The sequence below is a fragment of the Pan paniscus genome, chromosome 4, assembly GCF_029289425.2.
Source record: "Pan paniscus chromosome 4, NHGRI_mPanPan1-v2.0_pri, whole genome shotgun sequence".
NCBI lineage: Eukaryota > Metazoa > Chordata > Mammalia > Primates > Hominidae > Pan > Pan paniscus.
In genome coordinates this window covers 56,295,735-56,317,644 of record NC_073253.2, presented here as the reverse complement: position 1 = coordinate 56,317,644, position 21,910 = coordinate 56,295,735, and the positions used below count along the sequence as shown (strand labels likewise).

The following is a 21,910-nucleotide window of genomic DNA, read 5'->3' as shown; positions in this document are numbered from 1 at the left end:
AGAAAAAGGGGAGATTTGTCAGTGTTCTGCAGCAGCTTTTATCCTTGGGGCATTTGGCAGTTCTAGGTGTGGGGCAAGAGGTTGACATCTGGGAACATGTTCTTGCCCAGAGCTGTTACTAAGAGGGGGAATAACCAGCAGAGTCTAGTGGGGCTTGAAAGGCAAAACCTAGAGCCTTGAGGGGTCAGAATCCTTTGAGAAGGGAGGGGTGGAAAACTGAACCCAACACACTGCCAGCTTCCCCCTCAAGACATTTGTTGAATACTGGTGCTAAGTGGGCAGGAGGCTAAGAAAATTGCTAAAAAATTAGGGTGGAATTGTCACCAGACCTGCAGGCTGAGAAGACAAGGATTAGTGTTCTAGACACAAAGTGGGAGGGAGTGGGGGGAGGGAAAGAGAGAGATGTGATGGATACACACACCTGCGATGAGGCAGGTGGAAGTAATGAACCAGATGCAAATATAGCCAACTCAGTACATTTGAAAAATAAGAAACAGAACAAAATTTATAACCTAAAATTAAGTGTTCGTGTAGGTTTTGAAGGCTGTTTTATCTTGTAGGAACATTGATTTTCTTATTTGCTGTTGCCTAGTTTAATAGTTCATGCTTGATATTTTGAAGGCCCAAAGTCAAACTGCATTATTGATTTTTGATGTTTTATCTACATTTATACATTGGATTATGAAACTGATGCTTTTTTTTGAGCTTTTGTTACTTATTTAACAAATGCTTATTTTTGATCAAGCATCAACAATAATATAGAGACTCCGTGTTGGAGGCAAGCTGGTGTTTACCTTAAAAGTTTTTTGAAAATAAATTCAGAGGGCCGGGAGTGGTGGCTCACACCTGTAATCCAAGCACTTTGGGAGGCTGAGGCAGGTGGATCCCCTGAGATCAGGAGTTCGAGACCAGCCTGGCCAACATCCTGAAACCCCATGTCTACTAAAAATACAAAAATTCACCGGGTGTGGTGGTGCACACTTGTAATCCCAGCTACCTGGGAGGCTGAGGCAGGAGAATCTCTTGAACCTAGGAGGCAGAGGTTGTAGTGAGCCGAGATCGTGCCACTGTACTCCAGCCTGGGCAACAGAGCAAGACTCTGTCTCAAAAAAAAAAAAAAAAAATTCAGAATCACTTTGTTGTATATGCTAAATTATCAGCAATTATTATTTCCTTTGTGATATAAGTGTAATTTGAATACACTGAACTTTAATTTCTGCAGCCTAAGAAGTGAACTCAACTCTTACTCCAAGGACTTGGGATATCTTACTCAAAGGACTTGGAATATAGTCAATCATGCTGGTGACAGAGCTGACAATGAGAATATCATCTCATGTTTGATGCCCGAATGAGTAATTTTAAATTGGCTCTCGGAGTAACCTATTCTAGAAGTCACATGAAATGCTTAAGTGTAAGATTGCTCCTTAGCTGTGTTCTGGATCCTGATGCTGTGTTTGTGAATCATGTGTAGCTACCAGGAGGAATATGAGGAGGAGGAGCAAAAGGAAAAGGAGGAGAAGGGAAAGAAAGAGGATGAGAAGAAGGAGGAAGAGGAGAAAATGGACTAGAAATGAAATTCTCTATCTTCATTTCAGCTTTTCTACTTTTGAAGTAGTATGAACCCCTCTGAGACAGCCCTTTTCATATCTGTCCCATGTCTCTGCTTCTCCTTTACTTTCTCGTAGCTTTAATATTTTCTAGGGATAATCAGGGGTTAAGAGAAATGTCACTGAAGCTCATAACTTTTTTTAACATTTCTCAGAATAAAACTTCAGCTTACAGGCATATAAATGTAACACAGTGCCTTAGCTATAATTTTCAAGGCTTTTAAAACCTTAATGGGACTGATAAAATCTGAAATAATTGTCATTTCAAAGCTGCAAAAAGATTTAGTCTTAAAAGAGGTAGAAACGTGACTACTCTTTTGGGGTACATTTCTTTCTTTTTCAGAGAAAACTAACTAAATAGACCCTTTAGTTAAATACAAATACAAAAGCAAGTGTCCACTTGGGGAAAACTGAGAAGAAACTGGTAATCTGATTGCAAGTGTTGTAGGTAGTTTTGTAATAGAAATTATTTTGTACTGAAGAATTAGGGGTTTTGTTTCTAAGGAGAAATGCTTCTTTTCTAAGCATGTTTTTAGATATTGCTTTGCGAGTATGTTGTTACTTGTTCCAATGAAAGGGTGCAGAGGCGAATATGTATCTTGTTTAAATGCTGAGAAGAGACCAAAAGCTGAGATGAAATAGGCAGCAGGAGGCATAGGCAAACCTATTCTGCACCACACTGCAGGAGCCAGATACAAAGAAAAGGGACCAGACTAGGCGAAGCTCAACCTGGACTTCCTTGGAGTTGAATTTCTTCTGTGGCTGTTCCAGTGGAAATTCAGGTGCTCAGGTAGAAGATACTAATGTGGAAGCTGTCAGTCCTTTCAAGGTAGAAGCTGTCAGTGCCTGGAGCTGGCACAGTGTCACGTCTACAATCCCCTATTGATCAAAACATGAAAGATCAGATTGGAAGGGGTGGAGGAATATTCTCTACTTCTCAAACTACAAAGACACTTTTTCCAAATGAGGTCACATTTGCAGGCTCTGGGCAGACTTATGTTTTTTTCTGAGGGGGTGGGTGGGTGGGTCACCATTCAAGCCACTACAGAACATAAATATAAATAATTGTCCATTATTGATCTTTTGAAAATAGCTATTGAGGCTTCTCTGGTATGAGTGCTGATTTGGGAGCACTTTTAACAAGTTATAAATTATCGAAACATCAGGAAGTTGCATATATATATATATATATATGAGTGTATGTGCTAGATAAAGTGTTTAAGATTTAGGCAACATATTATGAAAGACTCCTAAATTCTTTGAATTTCATACTCCTTCTCTGTTTCTCTTTATCTTGAAAGAGGAGAAAAGTAGAAGAGCAATATAAAAGTAAAGACAGAAAGATTAAAAAAGAGGTAAGGAAGAAAGGAAGAAGAAAGGAAAAGAATGGTGAATTCATGTTTTACTTAGCTTACTAGTTTGTTGATAACTCATTACTGTTCAATTGTAGATTTCATTTTCATATTCAATCATCCTATTCTCTAATTATATTGTTTCTGCATCTTTCATCTCATCCAAGTAGACTGTAAACATGGTGAATGGAGAAACTAGGTGGTAGTAATCTTTTTAGTATCTAAACCACTTTTAGGTGTGGTTAGGGTTGAAATCTGAGGGCTGAGGCAGTGAAGGATAGAGGGATCCCAGCTCTCTAGATGCCTAGAATAAAGGCTTCCCTAAAGTACTCTGACCTAAGTGTAATACACCCTCCATTCAATACAAGCCACCTTCTATTCTGTAACTAATGTGAAATTATTAGCTACAGGTTTTGCTAATCATCCCCACAAGGATTTCATGCTTATTCCAAATCATCAATTCAATCATTATAGAACTTATCTAGAAACTTTCTGATTTGCCCTTGACTGTGAAACCATTTATACTATTTAACAAATACTATTACTTATATAAATGTGATTATACTATTATATACTACATATTATTATTATTATACTATATATAAATACTATTCTACCGCTTAACAAACCACTATAAATGGTTTCACAGTCAAGGTATGTTTTGCCTTTTAAAAACTTGTCATGGCATTCATTGCACAAACATTTATAATACTGCTGCTGTGTGCCAGACTCTGCCCCAGGTACTGAAGCTTCAGAGAGGGATTAAGACATGCCTTGCACTCAGGAAGCATGCAGGCACCTAAGTAGACAAGCATGGTGAGTATGATAATGTTAGGGAGAAGCAAAGAGTATAAAGTGCCCACAGCCTTCTTTAGTGTTAAGGGATTTAGAAAAGACTCCCTGGAGTAGATAATGTCTAGGTTGAATTTTGGAGAATGAACATGACATATTCGGCTGGGCGCGGTGGCTCATGCCTGTAATCCCAGCACTTTGGGAGGCTGAGGCAGGTGGATCACGAGGTCAGGAGATCGAGACCATCCTGGCTAACATGGTGAAACAAAGTCTCTACTAAAAATACAAAAAATTAGCCGGGCATGGTGGCAGGTGCCTGTAGTCCCAGCTACTCGGGAGGCTGAGGCAGGAGAATGGCGTGAACCCAGGAGGTGGAGCTTGCAGTGTGCCGAGATAGTGCCACTGCACTCCAGCCTGGGCGACAGAGCAAGACTCCGTCTCAAAAAAAAAAAAAAAAAAAAAAAAGAAAATGACATATTCAAGTCAGAAGTGGGGAAGTGAGCCGAGGGCATTCTAGGCAGAGAGAATAGCAAGAACAAAGGCATGGAGGCAAAGCCCCAAGCTTGGAGTGTGCAGGAAATAAAGCATACCTTTTCTTTATTTGGGGCAGAGAATGAAAGAAAATGGTGAGGTGTGAAGTGGATAAGGTCCACCGAGGCCAGAGGAGGGAGTCTTTTTCTGCCTTATGGAAGACCTTTGACTCTATGCTAAAGACCATGGGGAACCACTGAAAAGGGTGAGTGGGAGCAAACGTGACCAACTTTGCATTTTAGAAGAGTCTCTCTAACTAGATGGTTTTGAGGCTAAGAAACCAGAGACAAGAAGGGAAACGTGAAGCCATGTGTGGCTGGACCAAGCTGGTAGTGGCAGAGTTGGAGGGGAGAGAATTCACAAATACACTTAGAAAGTAAAGTTGGCCCATCTGGGGATGGTGGTTCTACAGGGGTCTGAGGGAGAAAGGGGTCACACATGATCATCAAAGAGAAGCTAAGATGTAGGAGAGAGAATTACTGAGGGAGCAAATTCCAAAGTAGACTGGATGAGCTGACTCAGGACCAAGGCAAGGAGGTTTGCCTTGCACCGAGAGTCAGTACAGCCTTCAGGAGCTAGCCTTTCCCTTTCTCTGTCCTGGGCTTTGGTCTTTAGATATTAGGTGGGCTCTGACGTCTAACTCTGCTTGCCCACAGAAGCCCACAAATAATCTACTCTTGGTAAACTCTGATCTGCTTTCTTATAACCACATTTTAGTTGTTCTGTTTGACTTCAGAGTACAGAAAGGGGAGATGTGAGTCAAAGTTTCTGGGGGGTTTTAATGTTAGTTCTCTATGATTCTGGCTTCTTGGAGGGAAATCTGTTCAGGGCAGGATGAGGAGGAATTGGCAGAAGGTGGGGGAACCTCTTGCCTATAGTCTCGTAGCTATGTGGAGCCAGAGAGCAGGTAACAAATTATGTCACTGAGCACGTGCTGAGTGATGTATGGGAGAAGTAGGTCTAAATAGTCATCAGAGCAAACTGGGCCTGAAGTGGGTATGGGGACTTGTGGTGCTGGGTCTGGGACTCAGAAAACTAGGGAAGACATGGACCCCTAGCCCAGAATAGGTACGTTGAAGTGGGCAAGTACAGGATGCCATTGGCCAGTGGAAGGCTTTGCTATGTCCCTGCAATGTAATGCATAGATAGCGAAGATGTTTTGCTAGGTCTAAGATAGCAAGAACACATAGGAAACTTTCATGAATTCGGAGTTTTCCAGGGATAGTGTGAATGGCCAGTGAGTGTGTCATCACTGGAATTCTTCAGAACAGTCTGGATGATCTTCTACTGGGGGTTATTGAAGAGGGCTCCAGGCAGCAAGGAGGATGGTGAGACTAGGTGACATTTGAGTCTTCACCACTCAGAGGTGCTCTTATTCTGTGATGCTCTAGGCATAGCTCAGGGTGTGGCCCTAGCAGGATCCCTGACTGCTGTTTGACTCAAATCAGGGTTGTCACATGAGACTGGCAATAGAGATGTGGACTTGGTTTTTTCTTATAATTTGGTAGAAGGAATTACATTGACTGAACTAAACTTAAGCTCCCTTTAATCGATATTAGTCTAAGAGGGAAATAAAATGTTTTAGGTTTGGAGTTACACATTCTGAAAGGGCTCTTTTAACATTTTCTAGAAATAAAGATTTTTCAGCCCTTCTGCTGTGGAGGAATTTCTTGAACAGCATTTACCAGAAGTGGAGATTGTAGTAAATGCCTATGTTTAAGGAACATTAGTGGGCTTTATTGCAATTTCATAAAGTTAATGAGTTCATTGTATAGGTAGTTAGAGGATTTAAGTTTTTCAAAATGTCTCTGAGCTCCTGGGGAATTGCTCAGCTAACTTATTGGTTGCATGAGGTTGCTTAAGCATTAATCTCCTTAGTCATTTGTGTGTGTGCATGTGTGTGTGTCTGTGTGTGTGTGAACAAGAAAATCTTTAGAGACTCACCTTATCCCATTAATTGAGATAGTCTGACAAATGTGAATAATACATTGAACTACTTGTAATGAGACTGGTAGTTAATCTAGAAGAATTATACATATGGTAATACTTAGAAAAAAGAAACAAACACAAAATATGCCCTTTGCTTAAAGGCAACAAAAGAAGCGTTAGCAAAGTGTACTGAAAACTGTAGAGTCCAATACTTATTTGGGAAATGAATGTTTTATAGCTAAGCTTAGGACACATTTTCCTTTTGGTTAACTTGGCACAGAAGAGTCCTACCTCCAAGTGTTATTTAGTGGTGTTCTTTCAAGATGTCACCATATTAAGCAAGATGAACATATTACAATTTTATATTGGCTTTAGTTCCTGTCCTCAAGATATAGTATTTTCTTACTAGACCGATGGGACTGCCATTGTTGTACTCAGAGTGTTTGGCAGAGATGTAGAGATCTGTGCTTTCCAGTGAATTTGCATAATAAAACTCTCATTGAATTATGGTTCAATGAAGGGGAAAGTACAAGCCTAATTTGATTTGACATTTATATATTGAACCTTTCTGAAATACGTCTCATCTGTATTGCCAATTCCTATTTTCACACAAACGTGGTCTGACCTATTCCTGAGTACAGAAGTGGAGTTGGGATATACTTTTCTTTAAAATAAAACAAGAAAAAAAGAGTTTTTTCCCCATAAGCTTAACAATTGTGTACTTTTGAGCTACTCTTTACATCTTCTGTTTTGGATTGTCAGAACTAGTCGCTATTGTTAGACGTTAGGTTGGTTGTCATTGAAAAGAAAGGACTTTCATCTTTCTGTGGACCCACCTACAAACAGGAGTTCTGCTTCTTTAGGGTGTACAGGTGCAATTATGCAGCAATCTGAATGCTTATCCTCAGCTTACACATCATTTTTCTCCATATACTTGAGCTGGCTAGAATAAGCAAATATCTGTCATTCATCGAAGACCCTGTTATAATTTGAATGTGTCTCCTTGAAAATTCAGATGTCGAAACTTAATGGCCAGTGTGATAATACTAAGAGGTGGGGCCTTTAAGTGGTGATTAGGCCATGTGGGCTCCTTCTTTTAATGGGATTAAGCCCTTATAAAAGAGGCTTCACAGTGTTCAGCTCTTTCACTCTTCTACCTTCTACTGTGTGATGACACAGCATTCAACCCCTCAGGAGGATGCTGCAACGAGACATCTTGGAGGCAGAGAGCAGGGACTGAGAAACACTTGCGAAGTTAACAGTCTAGAGACAGAGGCTCAGTGAAAGACTATACTTTACCACCACATTGCTAAAGGGCTATTTACGGCAATTTCTTTTACCCATGACATCATGTCCAGCTATCAAAGATGACAAAGGTAACTAAAAGGCAAAAAACACAAATAAGAGACAGAGTAAGAACCAGTCATGGCAGGGATGTTGGAATTATCAGACCAGGAGTTTAAGATAACTATAAATAATATGCTAAGAGCTTGGATGGATAAAGTAGACACCATGCAAGGAGGACAGATGGGCAATGTGACCAGAGAGATGATCATCCTAAGAAAGAACAAAAAATAAATGCTAGAGATCAAAAACATCATAACAGAAATAAAGAATGTCTTTGATGGGCTTATTGGTAAACCGGACACAGCTGAGGAGAGAACCTCTAAGCTTAAGGATATCTCAGTAGAAACCCCCTACACTGAAAAAGAGAAAAAAGACTAAGAAAACAAACAAACAAAACAGAACAGTACATCCAAGGACTATGGGACAACTACAAAAGGTGTAAATGCATGTAATGGGAACACCAGAAGGAGAACAGAGAGAGAAAGGAAGGGAAGAAATATTTGAAATAATAATGATGAGGAATTTCTCCAAATTGATGTAAGACACCAAACCACAAATCCAGGATGGTTAGAAAACACCAAGCAGGACAAATGAAAACAAAAATAAAAAAATTGTATGTAAGCATATGATATTCAAACTTCAGAAAACCAAAGATTTAAAAAAAATCCTGAAAGAAGCTAAAGGGAAAAAAAGTCTTACCTATAGAGGAGAAAACATAAGGATTATGTTTGACTTCTCAGAAACCATACAAACAAGAGAGTGAAGTGAAACGTTTAAAGTGTTGAGAGAAAGAAAACCACCAATCTAGAATTCTGTACTCTCTAAAATTATCCTTCAAAGTGAAGAAGCAATAAAGACTTTCTCAGAGAAAAATTGAGGAAGTTTGTTTTCAGTAAACTTACCTTGTCAGAAACGTTAAAAGAAATTTTTTAGAGAGAAGAAAAATAATATAGGTTAGAAACACAGATTTTCATAAAGAGCATTGAAGAAGGAATGAGTGAAGGTAAAATAAAAACTTACCGTATTATTTTCCCTAATTTAAGCGGTCTCACAGATCAAAGTAATAGCAACAATGTAATCAATTGTGTATTTTTATGTATACATCCTATATGTGTACATATGTTTATATATAAGCAAAATGAGTGAGAGCAATGATACAAAAATAGGAAGGAGGAATTAGAATTATTTTGTTATTATAAGGTACTACTACTACCTGTAAAGTGGTATAGTGTTAAATAAAAGTAGATTTTGATTAGTAGTAAATGTATACTTCTTAACTCCTGTTTTTAGTGGTTGCTCTAAAAAAAAGAGATGTAATTGATATGCTAAGAAAGGAGAGAAAATGGACTCATATTAAATGCCCAATTAAAACTACATAAGACAGAAATAGAATGAAAAACAATAGGAACAAAGAATAAGAGCAACCAATAGGAAACAGTAAGAAATATGGGACATATTAATCCAACTATGTCAATAGTCATTTTGAGCATGAATGATCTAAATGTATCAATAAAAAGATTGTCAAAGTGAATAAAAAACAAGACGAGAATATTTTGTCTAAAAGAAATCCATATAAATATAAAGACATATAAATATAAAGACATATAAAGATTACAAGCAAATGGTGGAGAAAAATATACCCTGCTAACACTAACCAGAAGAAAGCAGGAGTCGCTATATTAATTTCAGACAGAGCAGAGCAGGCTTCAGAGCAAGGAAATTATCAGGAATAAAAAGAGGCATTACATGATGATAAACAGATCTATTCTCCAAGAAGATGTAGTAACAATACTTAATGTGTATGTGGCTAACAACAGAGTATCAAACTATATGAGACAAAAACAGATACAAAGTTCATATACAAAATTTAATCGCTTGTCTATACACCAGCAATTAACAAGTGACATTTGAAATTAAAAACAATACTATTTACATGAGCACTGCCCCAAATGAAATACATATATATTTTTTCTTCTGTTTTCTTTGTTCCCTCCCAGTTATCACATTGCTGATTAGCATATCTTCAGTTGAAGTATTTTTTAAATTTTTTATTTATTTTTTGAGATGAAGTTTCACTCTTGTTGCCCAGGCTGGAGTACAATGGCACGATCTCGGCTCACCACAACTTCTGCCTCCCAGGTTCAAGCAATTCTGCTGCCTTAGCCTCCTGAGTAGCTGGGATTACAGGCATGCGCCACCATGCCTGGCTAATTTTGTATTTTCAGTAGAGACAGGGTTTCTCCATGTTGGTCAGGCTGGTCTTGAACTCCCGACCTCAAGTGATCCGCCCGCCTTGGCCTCCCAAAGTGCTGGGATTACAGGTGTGAGCCACCTCGCCTGGCCTTAAGTCGTAGTATTATGTGATATTAGAGACATTAGAGACCTGACATTTCTTTATCCATTCTCTCAATTTATCATTGAAAAGCATAACATGAAGCAAAATGTTAGGCTGACTTTGATGAGATTCCAAGGTCTGGTGTTGAACTTGGAGAATAACAATAATCAGAATTGGAAACAGATTTGAGAGGGAACATTAAAGCAGTGAGAATAATTCAGCCAGAAAAGAGCTAGTAAGGACACTCATAATAGTGTTATATACATGAAAAACGATTTCAGCTCTGCAAATGGTTCTGAGTAATCATAGCAATGCTAAAATTGTATTCAGTCTATGAAGTTTGCATGGGCTCCTTCCTCAGGTGTTTGACTCTCTTAAGAGAGCTTTCTATGCTTTCCATCACGCTAAATGAAACCTCACCTTTCAGCCTCATCCTTTGATCTTTTTTCTGGAAAGGCAAGAGGCCCGGAGAACCTGGGACATAACACCAGGACAGCTCACAATTGAGTTCACAGCTATCGTTACATTTCTGTGTTCTCTTGGACTTCTGTCTGCCACATGACCATCTTGATGTCCTTTGTAAATTCTGCTGCTAGTGCCAGCTGCCTTAACTCCGTGTTTCCCAGAGCTGAATTCTGAAGAATGGAATTTGATTGGCTCAGGTTATCTTTTCCCATCAGGCCAAAGATCTAAGTCTGGCCTATGGATGGGTTGCCATATTTTTTTTAAAGAAACACATTCTTGATCAATTTCACTGTGGCTTCGTGTAAGGCTGAGGTCATATGGTACAAATGTAGTCATTTAGTCCTAAGAGGCTGTGGGTAGGCAGTTTTTCTCAGGAAGGGGATATGGATGGCAGGTCTTATAAATCTAACCGCAGCTCAGAGAGAACGTCTCAAGGTCACATAGTTATGAATGGTAGGAGGAGCTCTTGTTTCCACTCTAGGGCTTTTTCTTTCCTACCTCAATGCTTCTACTGAAATAAAATGGGATAGGTTAAAATTCTTCACTTGGTTTTCCAGGAGATGAAAAAGAGGCTTTCTTATACATAAACATTTTTCAGATGTTGCTTACTCCACAAAATGAAATGTCAGGGCAAAAATACTCAAAATGCTCATCTATACAGTATAGTATGAAAAAATATGCTAGCTAAAAACTGTTTATTTGGGTCTCCTACTGATGTATTTTTTCCCCTTCTTCTCATACTGCAATGCAGTGGGGTTAGAATTCAGAGAAGGAGACTTCTAAGTGAGCCAGGAGAAGAAGAAGATGACAGATTTTTTTTTTTTAAATTTTGGATCTCTAAGGAGTTGATGTCAGAAAATTGGGTTGCCTTGATGATGGTTCATAAATCGGTCTGAGGAACATCATGTTCTAAGAATGGCATAGATGCCAGAGAAGGTAGCTGCCTTGCTTCTTAGACACACTATTCTTGCAGTTTGATAATCCTGCTGGCTGCTACAAGTTCTGTAGATGGAGAAATGGGAACCTGGTTCAACATAAAAGATGCATTGTGTGCATATGTGAGAGAAAAAGAGGGAGAGAGAGAGAGCACTGGAGGACTGGATATTTTCTGGCCATTGGAAAATACACAGAATTTCTACCAGCCATATGTGAAAAACGATTTTATTTCTTCATTGTTATGCTTCAGATATGCCTCAGTTTTGTGTAAAACAAATATTCTTATGAATTACTATAATAATTGCTGTGATCTAGTGAATCCTGCTGTGATTTGGTAAATGTGTGCTATGTTCCAGATCTCTGACACCTTATAAAACAAACAAACAAAAAAACCAGATGAGTTGGTCCCTTCCCATTTTACAAATTAGAAAGCCGAGGATCAAAATGTTAAACAACTTGTCTACCTATGCAACAAGTGATGGAAGAAGATGGCATTCAAATCTGTCTGTCTGAAGCTAAAACTTGTGTCTCTGAGCCAGGCCCTGCATCCTACCTGCATTCCCCTCTGGGTGTGGAATTTAAGGCTGGTCTTCTGGGTGGGCATGGAGGTTAAATGTTAATGTAGAAGAATTTGAGAGATTTTGAAAGACTACCCCTCCCTACCAAACACACATTGAAAATTATGTCCCTGTCACCTGCAAGTGAATAAATTATGTCATTAGAGACTTTAGTCCCTTAGGTTTATAAGTCTTCCTTTGTCTTCTAGAATGTCCCACAAAATCTCTCACACAAAAGCCCCTCTCCTTCCTCTGTGGTTCCGCAGTCCTTTGCATGGCCTTCTTTTACAATGCTGATCTCACAACCAGTAAGACTGTTATTTATGCATCTTTTCTCCTTTGAGTACAATTTTTTTTTAAGAGGAGGAACACTTGTCTTAATACTCCCATGTCTACATTTTGCTCTGCAGTTAGAAGAAACTACTGAAATGTATCACTTAATGGCTGTGTGTAAGAGGTGTTTGGTTCACAAAAGTAGAAAATACTTTTCTCCAGGGGACCCCTCTGGAAGGGGAAGCTGAGCAAGGCAGAGAGGGTATAGGAGGTGTCGTAGGGGCATTATGAATGAGTTTCTATGAGAAAATGTCCTCTCTAGTTATGTTTGTGTAAAATCTTATTCATTTTTCCATTCTGAACCTGATATTTCTGGTGTTCAAGTTAATCATTCTCTGTTAACTATATTGTTCTTTGAAGAGAATATTTATAAAGTAGCCCGTTCATAATTATAAATTGAGCTACCTGTAATCCAAAGGGGATAAAAATAAAAGGAAGAAAGGAGAGGGAAAAGAAGAAAGACAGGAGGGAAGGAAGAGGAGGTGGGGGAGGCAAGAAGGGAAAGTTTGGAGGAAAGGATGGAAGGAGGGCAGGAGGGAGGGAAGAAGGGGAAAAGGAAGGATTGACTTTAGATCTCAAAGATAAACTGGTTTAGCCTCCTTTTTCTTCAAAAGTGACTTGAAGACATTTTATATTTCCCCAGATCACATGAGGCCAGACACTCTTGGATTCTATTAGATTCTAGTTTCATGCTATCAGATACGAGAGGAAATGGCACAAATCAGTTCTTCTATATCACCACTTGACCGATTCTCTGATGAGAGAAATGAGGGGACTAAGTTTTCAGGAAGATCCTGAACACTTGATGAGGAGGATGATGCTTTGGTTCTTTTCAAAAGAGCACTGAAGAGGATTTCTCCCCTACTAGGGCCATGGAGAGCAAATTTCTATATCCTAGGATATGGGCAGGGGAACAGAAGACAAAGTAGACACACTGGGTTTAATTTGACTCTGTTTTAAGAGTAAGGCATTGGGAGAGTGTTGTTTTAACAGACCACATGTCATTCTTAGGTATTCTCCTTGCCTTTTTCCAGGTACTAAATGTCAACCCTTTTTTCTCTAAGATATTTATGATGGTATCACCTCATGGCATTTGTTCAAGTCCTTGTTTTCAGGGTTATATATGACCTCAGGCTACTTCAGAGCCCTGGCAGTTTCTCAAGAATTGTCTCACTCTTCTTTCTAAAGATGGGATACTTGATTTGAGGGGGATTGTTATGGTGTGTGTGTGTTTGTATATTTTCAACATGGATGAATAGCCTTGGCAATGTCTTACATTATGTGCATTTTTGGCAATTGTGACTAGGGTTTATTTATATCTATGTATTTTTTTTTCTTTCCCAGGGATGACGCTGTGTTTCAGAGGAATTCATAAGCAGAATTGAATTTGTTTTAGTTAACTCCTTATTTGATTGGAATATTGTCGACTTAACAAAATAGTAGAAAGAGCATTGGGCTGAAGTGAGAAGATTTGAATTCTAGTCCAAAATCTGTTACTAACCAGCTCTTTGACCCTGAGAAGTCATTTGACTTGAATTATAGTCTTTTTCTTATATGGGAAAGGTGGAGTATACTCAGAGTCTCTCCTAAGTGCTAAGATTCTGTGATTCTATGAAATCAGACCATCAGAGAGGAATACTGCAGTGTTCTCCTGCATGGGTTGTAAATGGTAAGTAGAAGGTTAAAATGTGCTGTCAGATTACTTCTGTAGGATTATATTTATGCTTTACTTTAGAGATTTTTCAGGAATTTGATAGAGAGAAATTTTGGGACATGCCTCAATTTATTGGAGTCTGCTCCTGATTATCCACAGCTATTTGAAATAATTTGAGCTCATAATTCTGTGGAAATGTTTTATGAGTAAATATATTTGATATAGGTATAGATATAGAAATTATAGATAAGTAGGAAGTTATTTGTATAAATCAGATTGTATGTGTGGAGGAAATGGGGGCAGGAGAGAAAGAAAGAGAAAGAGAAAACACTAGTTTATTTATGTAGATTATCTAAGGGAAGAGCATTAACTTAAAAATATGTTGAGCGTAAGATGGGAGCTTAGATGGTATCTGATGAAAAGTTATCTGTAATGTAAGTTACAGCCATCTGTCAAGATACGAACTGAGAGAACAGAGCAGATGGATGGGAATGAATGTATAAGAAGACACAATTCTCACCCTAGGTGAAGGTCTAACAGGGTAGATTCATATTTCAGGCTTCTAGTAATCACTTTGTTAATAAACGAACCATACCATTTCCAAACTTAGAGCAAGACACCCAAGATAGAACAGCTTCACAGACAACTCTAATCTCATTTATCATCCTTGCCATTTGCTGATGAGTCTAGAAATTTGTCAGACCTATTTTGTTATGCCTGGGAAGGCATGGTTTCTTTATCAACATCAAAATAATAGGAAGCCAGTCAAGAGGTTGTTCACCTTTCTCCAGGAAAAGAGAGTTTGGGAGGGAGATATTTTATAAGCATTTTAAAGAGACAAGGGCCTCTGACTATGTTTCTTAATTTGTCCCCAAATAACCTTGTCTACTATACAATCAAGTTTAGAAAACTTATTTAAGGTTTTGAGATTCAAAGAGAATTAAAGGAATGAAAGCTATCTGTTTCTGAAATCATTAGATCTTTAAGCAAACAATTGTATTCAATGGAAGGTAGAGATGCTCTTTCATTTAGATGGAAAATCAAATTATAAAGATCATTCACTACAGGAAGGCAGCTGCAATAAACATCCAACTGATTCAAATGCAGAGATGTAGGGTAGGTAGAAATCCTTCGAAAATTTGATTTCACTTCTTTCTTATGTTCCATGTAGTCTTTAGCTGTAAACACAACTGGACACATTTTTGTAATTGTTACATATCCTATAATAGTATAGAACTGGGATATAAATTGACTATTTGGCTATCTTCTTGATAGAATTGATTTAATAAATTTATAAGAAGCTCCAAATATATAACTCAATTCATTAAGTGTTACTTAGGAGAGAGTGATAAGAACTGTAAAAATAAGGAGAAATTTGAATTTAACTTGAAGGTGACCTTTATGATATTCTAGGATGGATAGTAAAGTTGCCAAAGTAACATCTGAAGAAATTCAAAGTTATAATAATAAAAGCTATTTTTTAGTCCAGATACTGTGTCTAGTATGCCATAGACATAATATTGTTTAGAAGAAAAGGAATCTACATTATGAAGTAGAATTAGTAGGTGAAGCCTGCTTAAGGCAGAGAAGCTTAGATTTGAGATTCGAAGGAACAGTGTAGGGTAGATCTCAACAGGGATTTGAGAAGTAGCATTCTGGATTGGGCTATAGAATAAGCCAAGACCTGCAGGCAAGAAAGAACAGAAGATAAAATATATGTGTGGGAGAAAAGGGGCCCTGGCTGTGACAGAGTGGGAAGAAGGTAGGTACCTAAGATGAGTACAATTAGTCAGCCTAAGGATTTGCTGTTAAGTCTAATTCAAAATGATTTTACAGTATAAAATACCATCTTGTTAGTGACAGACCTTTTGTTTCTCCTTTCTTTTGCTATTTAACTGTTCATCATGAAAAATATATGAGAGAAAACAAAGAATTATAAAACAAAAGATTCTGCTTGTGGATATGTCAATCAGTAGAGAAAGAACAGAAGACAACTCTAAAAATTATCCAGAAATTCATAGTTATTATTTTGGGAGCTCTTTTCTTAACAGTCAACACAAAGGCTGCTGTTTTTTTTATTTTCCTTCATAGCATTGCTCAGTAGACTAGCATTCCCTCAGTCAGGTTGTCTGACTTTTCAGTCACATATTTTGTTTTGTTCTGCCTTATTTCTACCAGGCATTATGTACTGTATTCAGGATGTTAATGTTTTTTTTTCTGGTTATATTTTTTCTTTCCAGAGAAAAAAGAAAGAAGGAGAGCAAAATGACTTAAAGACATTTTCAAGAAAAAAAGAGGAGAGAAGTCACTGAAATGGAAAAATAAACATATTATATAACTATTTATTGCACTATGCAATAAAAACATCTTCAGCAACAGCCACACAAGTGAGGGTAGAGGGTCTGCTTTGAAGAGAGAAAAAAGGCTGCTGCAGAAAAAACAAACCTCAATTCATAATTGGAGCTTTTGTTCTTTCTGGATTGTTTTGTGAAGAACATGCTGCCAAAAAACATTTTTCTTCTGTAACCGCTTCTTTTGAAACTCCATTCTTTTTTATTTCAAGGATGTTTATTATCTACTCATTTCTTTTTATTTATTTTTGAATCATATACCCCAATGTCTAGATGACTGGGACCACTAGGTTTCATATTTCCCAGATGAGATTAGTTGTACAGTTCATTTTGCAGGTTTATTCAGAGCATTTCAATGGCATTTCACCTACAGTTCACCTATATTGAGTCCTAAGAAATTGAAGGTGTTTCTTGATAGTTCTCCTGCTCCATCTTCTTCCAGGGGATTGATTTGGCTTCTTATGTTTTTGTATTTGGTTGCTCATTAGAGATAAGCCTGATTATTTGGCATTGTGTATTTTCTCTGTTTTAAAAAGGGAAAATACAACATGTTATTAATTATTATGATATAATAAAAAATGGAGAGAAGGAAAAAGATTTTCATCCTGACACTTTGAGTCATTTTAAGAATTTTCAGCTTGCTTTGTCATTTGCTTCTTTAAACTCAAGAGATTTGGTTTCTGAATTTGAATAATCTTCAATACACTGCATGCTGATTCACAGGTCTCCAGTAAAACAACTTGAAAAACTAAAAAAAGGATCGAGTGGCATCATCTGTGAATATAATGCCCCAATCATCTACAAATTGCCTTTTAAAAAGAAAAGCCATTTCAAATGTATATGAGCATCATGTAACAAAAATATTAATATTTTAGCTCTGTGCTCATTTCAACTTATAGAAAACACCTCATTCCCCCCCCCCCAAATTATTACTTAGTTCTAAAGCTAGATATATAAAATTTTAGGATGAAACCAGATTGAACAAATTCTGCATCCTTGAAAATACATGAACACTGCAAATAATGATACAAATTCTCAGCATTACAATTTGTTTCTAGCTACTTAATAATGACCTGGATTGAAAATTAAAATAGTAGTATAGATAATCAAAATAGGGACAATGTAGTGCTTTTTCTCTAATCAGTTTAACTGAATAATGCATAGATTCAGTATCCAGAAGGAATATCATCAACAAAATTGCAAAGTTACCAGGCTTCAGGGCACAATAGGACTTAATTGTTTCTGGATATGAAGCTCCTGATAGCATCATAAGAACTTTTAACTAGCATTTTGCTTATTGCAGTGGAAATTTAACTGTACTGTATAGGTATATATCACTAAAAATAAGATGAAAAAAAGACGAGATGGCATATACAGAATCGATAGCCCTCAGACATTTGAATGCAGGATGCAGCTGCTTTCTTGCAGAAGAATATGTGGTGGTATGATTTATGGTCCCCCATTCCTAACAGTTTCTTCTATTAGCCTGTTATTGATAGTTGAAATGCAGTACATTAATTAAGATGGTTTTGAACACAGGTAATAGAAAGTCCAACTCAAATTATTTTAAATGTATTATCCCATATAGAAAGTGCAGCAGTACGGATAGCCATTAATGTTGGTTGATTCACAGGTTAACTGTGTGATCAAGACCAGGTTAACACCATCATTCTGTTCTGCTTTTCTGAGTCCACTTGGTTTTTGGCCTGTCTCATCAATGATGTAGGATGACTTTTTGGGGGGATGCTGGCCTTTGGAACCCAGCCACCTGGGGAAAACCACCAGGTGGGTGTGGGAAAACCCAGGCTGCGTGGAGAGGCTACATGTAGGTGTTCAAACCAACAGCTTCAGTAAGTTTTAGTTGATAGCTAGCATCAACCACCAGAGTGAATAAGCTTTCTACTAAGTCCAACTCCCAGCCTTGGAGTCTCCCAGTTGAAGTCTCAGATATTGTAGAGAAGAGGCAAGGCATCCCTCCTATGCTCTGCTGAATTCTTGACTCACAGACACTCTAAGAGATGATAAATAATTGCTCTTTTCAGCCCGCTGAGTTTTGGGCTGATTTGTTATACAGCAATAGATAACTATTGCTATTGCTATATGTTTCATTGTTCATGTGCAGTGTGTAGGGGGGAGAGAGGAAAAGAGAATGAAACTATGATAAACCATTCTCCACTATGAAATTACAGTCTTTCTGTTCTGTCTGATTGAGTCAACTTGGTCTTATGCCCACTCCTAGACCAGTAGCAGTTATCAGAGAAAGCTGTGCATTGGTTGGTCTGGAATATTTGAGGTCTCTCTCTTGAAGCTGCGAATGGAGCCAGCTTCCTTGGCATCACAAGCTGTTTAGGGGTTAGTTACATACTTGAACCAAATATAGTTAAAAAGGAGAAAGAGGAAATGAAAGGTGAGTTAGGCGAAAATGCCCACTACATGCAAATAGAAAAGGGTTTACAAATGTTAAAGTACCCTGACGATTTTGCTGCATTACTATATGATAAAAATTTAATTACAGAAAACTTTTAGTATTGAAGCATAAATCAATATTTATAGAGTAGCTTTTGTATAGAGGCACTGTAGCAATTTCAAGGAGTTGATGATTAGTTAAACATGAATCTTGCTCTCCAAGAGCTATATACTAGAGTTGAAAAACAAAAAAGTGAAAGCAAAATACAAATTAAGTTACAGGGTAGTTTAGAAAAGAGAGGACTCACTTCAACTTAAGGTCAATCAGGGGAGGCTTTTTGGAGAAGCTGGCCTTTGTCCTGAGAGAATGAGTCAAATTTGGAATTATGGAGAATGATAGAAAAGGGATTCTAAGCAGAAGGAAGAGCACATGCAGAATCGTGGAAATGGGAAATGTATAAAGTCTGAGAATAGCACAGACAAATTAGAAAATACAAGTGGGGCCTTATATTGACTTCTTATAGTGCTTTCATCATTAAAGAAACTTGTATGGTATTAGTGCAGGAAAGGGGAAAAAAAGATCTAATGAACAAATAACCAAACAAGCTAACCAATCAAAAACAAAACAAACAAACAAAAAAAACCAGAAGCACTCATAGAAACATTCCCATATATATGTGGAAACTTGGTATATAATGGAGGACATTAAATTTCAGAGGAGAAAAGGACTATTCAATCAAGAGTGCTGAAACAGTTATCCAAAGTGATGGAAAAGGATACAATTAGGTCTCCATCTCATCTCACACACAAAAACAAATTTCAGGTGGTTTAAAGACCTAAGCACAAACTGTGAAACTTTAGAAGAAATATTGAAGCATCTCTGGATGATACCAGAACAGGGATAGATTTTTTAAAGATGTCACAACAAACTAAAAGAAAACACTGATAAATTTGACTATTTTTATAAACTTCTAAATGAGAGGAGACGTCACAAGTAAATAGACACTGCAAAGCCAAAATGCAAGCCTCAGATGGGAGAATACATGTGCAGAGCATATAACTAAGAGTTGGTTTTCAGAATGTGAAAAGAAACTTTAAAGTCATTGTAGAAAACATAGTCAACTCGAGTGAAAAATAAAAAAATCCCCAAGACGGGCAGTTCACAGAGGAATAAACTGAAATAGCCATTAACATTTGAAGAGCGACCTCACTAGTAAACATAAAAGCAAATTAAAGCAATGAGATTTATTTTATACTTATGGAATTGGAAAAAACCCAAACATCTGATGACTCTATGTGTAGGTGAAAACTACGGCAAAGTGGAACTCTTACACATTGTGGACAGGAGTGTAATGATCAAGAACTACTGAGGAATGCAATTTGGCAATTGTTAGTAAAGTTCAAGATGTACACTCCACATCACATCTGGAAATTCCCCTCATATATATAGGTGTCTCTGAGCCTGGCTCAGACATGTCCACTAGAAGAGTTGAACGAGGATGTTCATTGCAATGCCATTCATAATAGTATGATGGGCCTCCATATCTATCCATAAAGAAATACATACATTATGATTTAGTTATATAATAAAATGCAATAGAGCAATTTAAATGACTGTACTAGATCTACATGTGTTAAATTGGACAAATCTCAAAAATATACTATTGATTGAAAATATCAGTTGTGTGCTCACAATATATTAAGTTTTAAACTTGATACCTCAGCAATATTATATATTGCATATATGTTAGGTAAGGCACCAAAACAAGCATGGAATTATACACACTAACCCCAAGATGATGGTTACCTCTAGGACTGAAGGAAGGAGAGAGCGGAGTATGTATTTGTATGTGTATAAAAAGTCTGAAGTAATTGTGACAAAATATTTATACCTAGTAAATCTGAACATTGGGCACACAGATCTGTTATATTTTCCATATATATTTTTCTATGTTTGAAATACTTTAAAGTGAAAACACATTAAAAAGAATAAAAAGGGAAGTATTTAGATATGCCTTTCCCCTGTCCAAATGGCTATAGATGTACTGAGAAATTCTTTCAGTATAGAACATTTAAAACTACAAAAAAAAAGTTCAAAATATATATAGTTGAGACTGTAAGAAATGAATGAACTCGAACAGAGATAGTTGGCAAAACCTAAAACTGGCATTTCCCCTGGGCCATCAGCCAGACTTTTATAACCTAGAGCTTGAGTTATAAAAGGCTACAAGGGTCATAGAAAGCCAATACTGGATCCACAAAAGGTGGAAACTTGTATAACAGACCCTTACATAAAGGTAGGTTTCCTCAGACAACATCACCACAAATGAATGGTCTAGATATAAACTTGCCCAATAGATGCAATGAGGATTTATGTCTGTCACAGAACTCTCTCAAGTTTAGAAAGAAGGGCAGGAGCCAGATCATTGAAGTCTGATGTGACAACTAACAATATATTCATACAGATTTTCTGGGGGGAAAAAAAGCAAAAGGAAAAAGAAAAACAGATGGTATGGCACTCCCCTAGAGGGAAAGACTTCGGTAGAAGTAGGCATGAAGACACGTGAGTAGGGCAGGGTATGAGATTGAAAGGAGAGGAGAGAGCCAGGAAAGAATGCCACCTCCTTTCTCATGTTTCATATGGCCATCTCTCACTTGTAAGGGCCAGGACAAGAGGCAGAAGTGATGTTCAACCGAAAGAGAATGAAAATAATGCCTTTGTTACTGATCCCCTTCTAATCCTGCCATAGATTCTTAACTTAATCTCTGCTTTTTTCTCCACCTTCCTAAAGCCTACACATCTTCGTAAAGTCTAGCTTAGACTCACTTTCCCCATGAAGACTTCTCAAACAACTCTTCTTTGAATGCTATAGTCTGTATTAAAACTTGAGCATAGGTCATCTTATTTTACAACTTATCATTACTTGGTTTGTGTTTTTCTTGTTTTCCCATTTGGATTACAAGTTGTTTTGCAGTCATACATATCTTATGGAATACCTAACACAGTGTTAAACATTAACAAATTCTTATTAATTGCTAGAAGGATTATAGTTTCAATAATGAGTGGCAAATCTGAGGGGAGAATTTACCTGTAAAAAGTGTGGCCATTCCTGCTATGAGTTCTACCCTTGAATCAGGCATTAACTGCTCTTTTTAACCTCAGTTCTGTTAGTACTATAATGGTGAAATATTGAGTAATAATCATCTGTCATAAGTGTGTGTGTGTGTGTGTGTGCATACTAATTACTTGAAGCTTTTTTTTTTTTTTCTTAAAGCTATATGTTGCTCACCACTATTTGATCTCAGGCTTAACAG

The 21,910-nt window shown here is 37.4% G+C and overlaps 1 long non-coding RNA gene across 1 annotated transcript; it reads left to right on the top strand.

The window, feature by feature from the left end:
• Nucleotides 1–13,302: 13,302 nt before the first annotated feature.
• Nucleotides 13,303–16,786, top strand: LOC129397773 (uncharacterized). The gene is made up of 2 exons (XR_008625376.1): nt 13,303–13,853; nt 16,079–16,786. It is a non-coding gene; the product is annotated as an uncharacterized LOC129397773 (long non-coding RNA).
• The last annotated feature ends 5,124 nt before the right edge of the window (nt 16,787–21,910 follow it).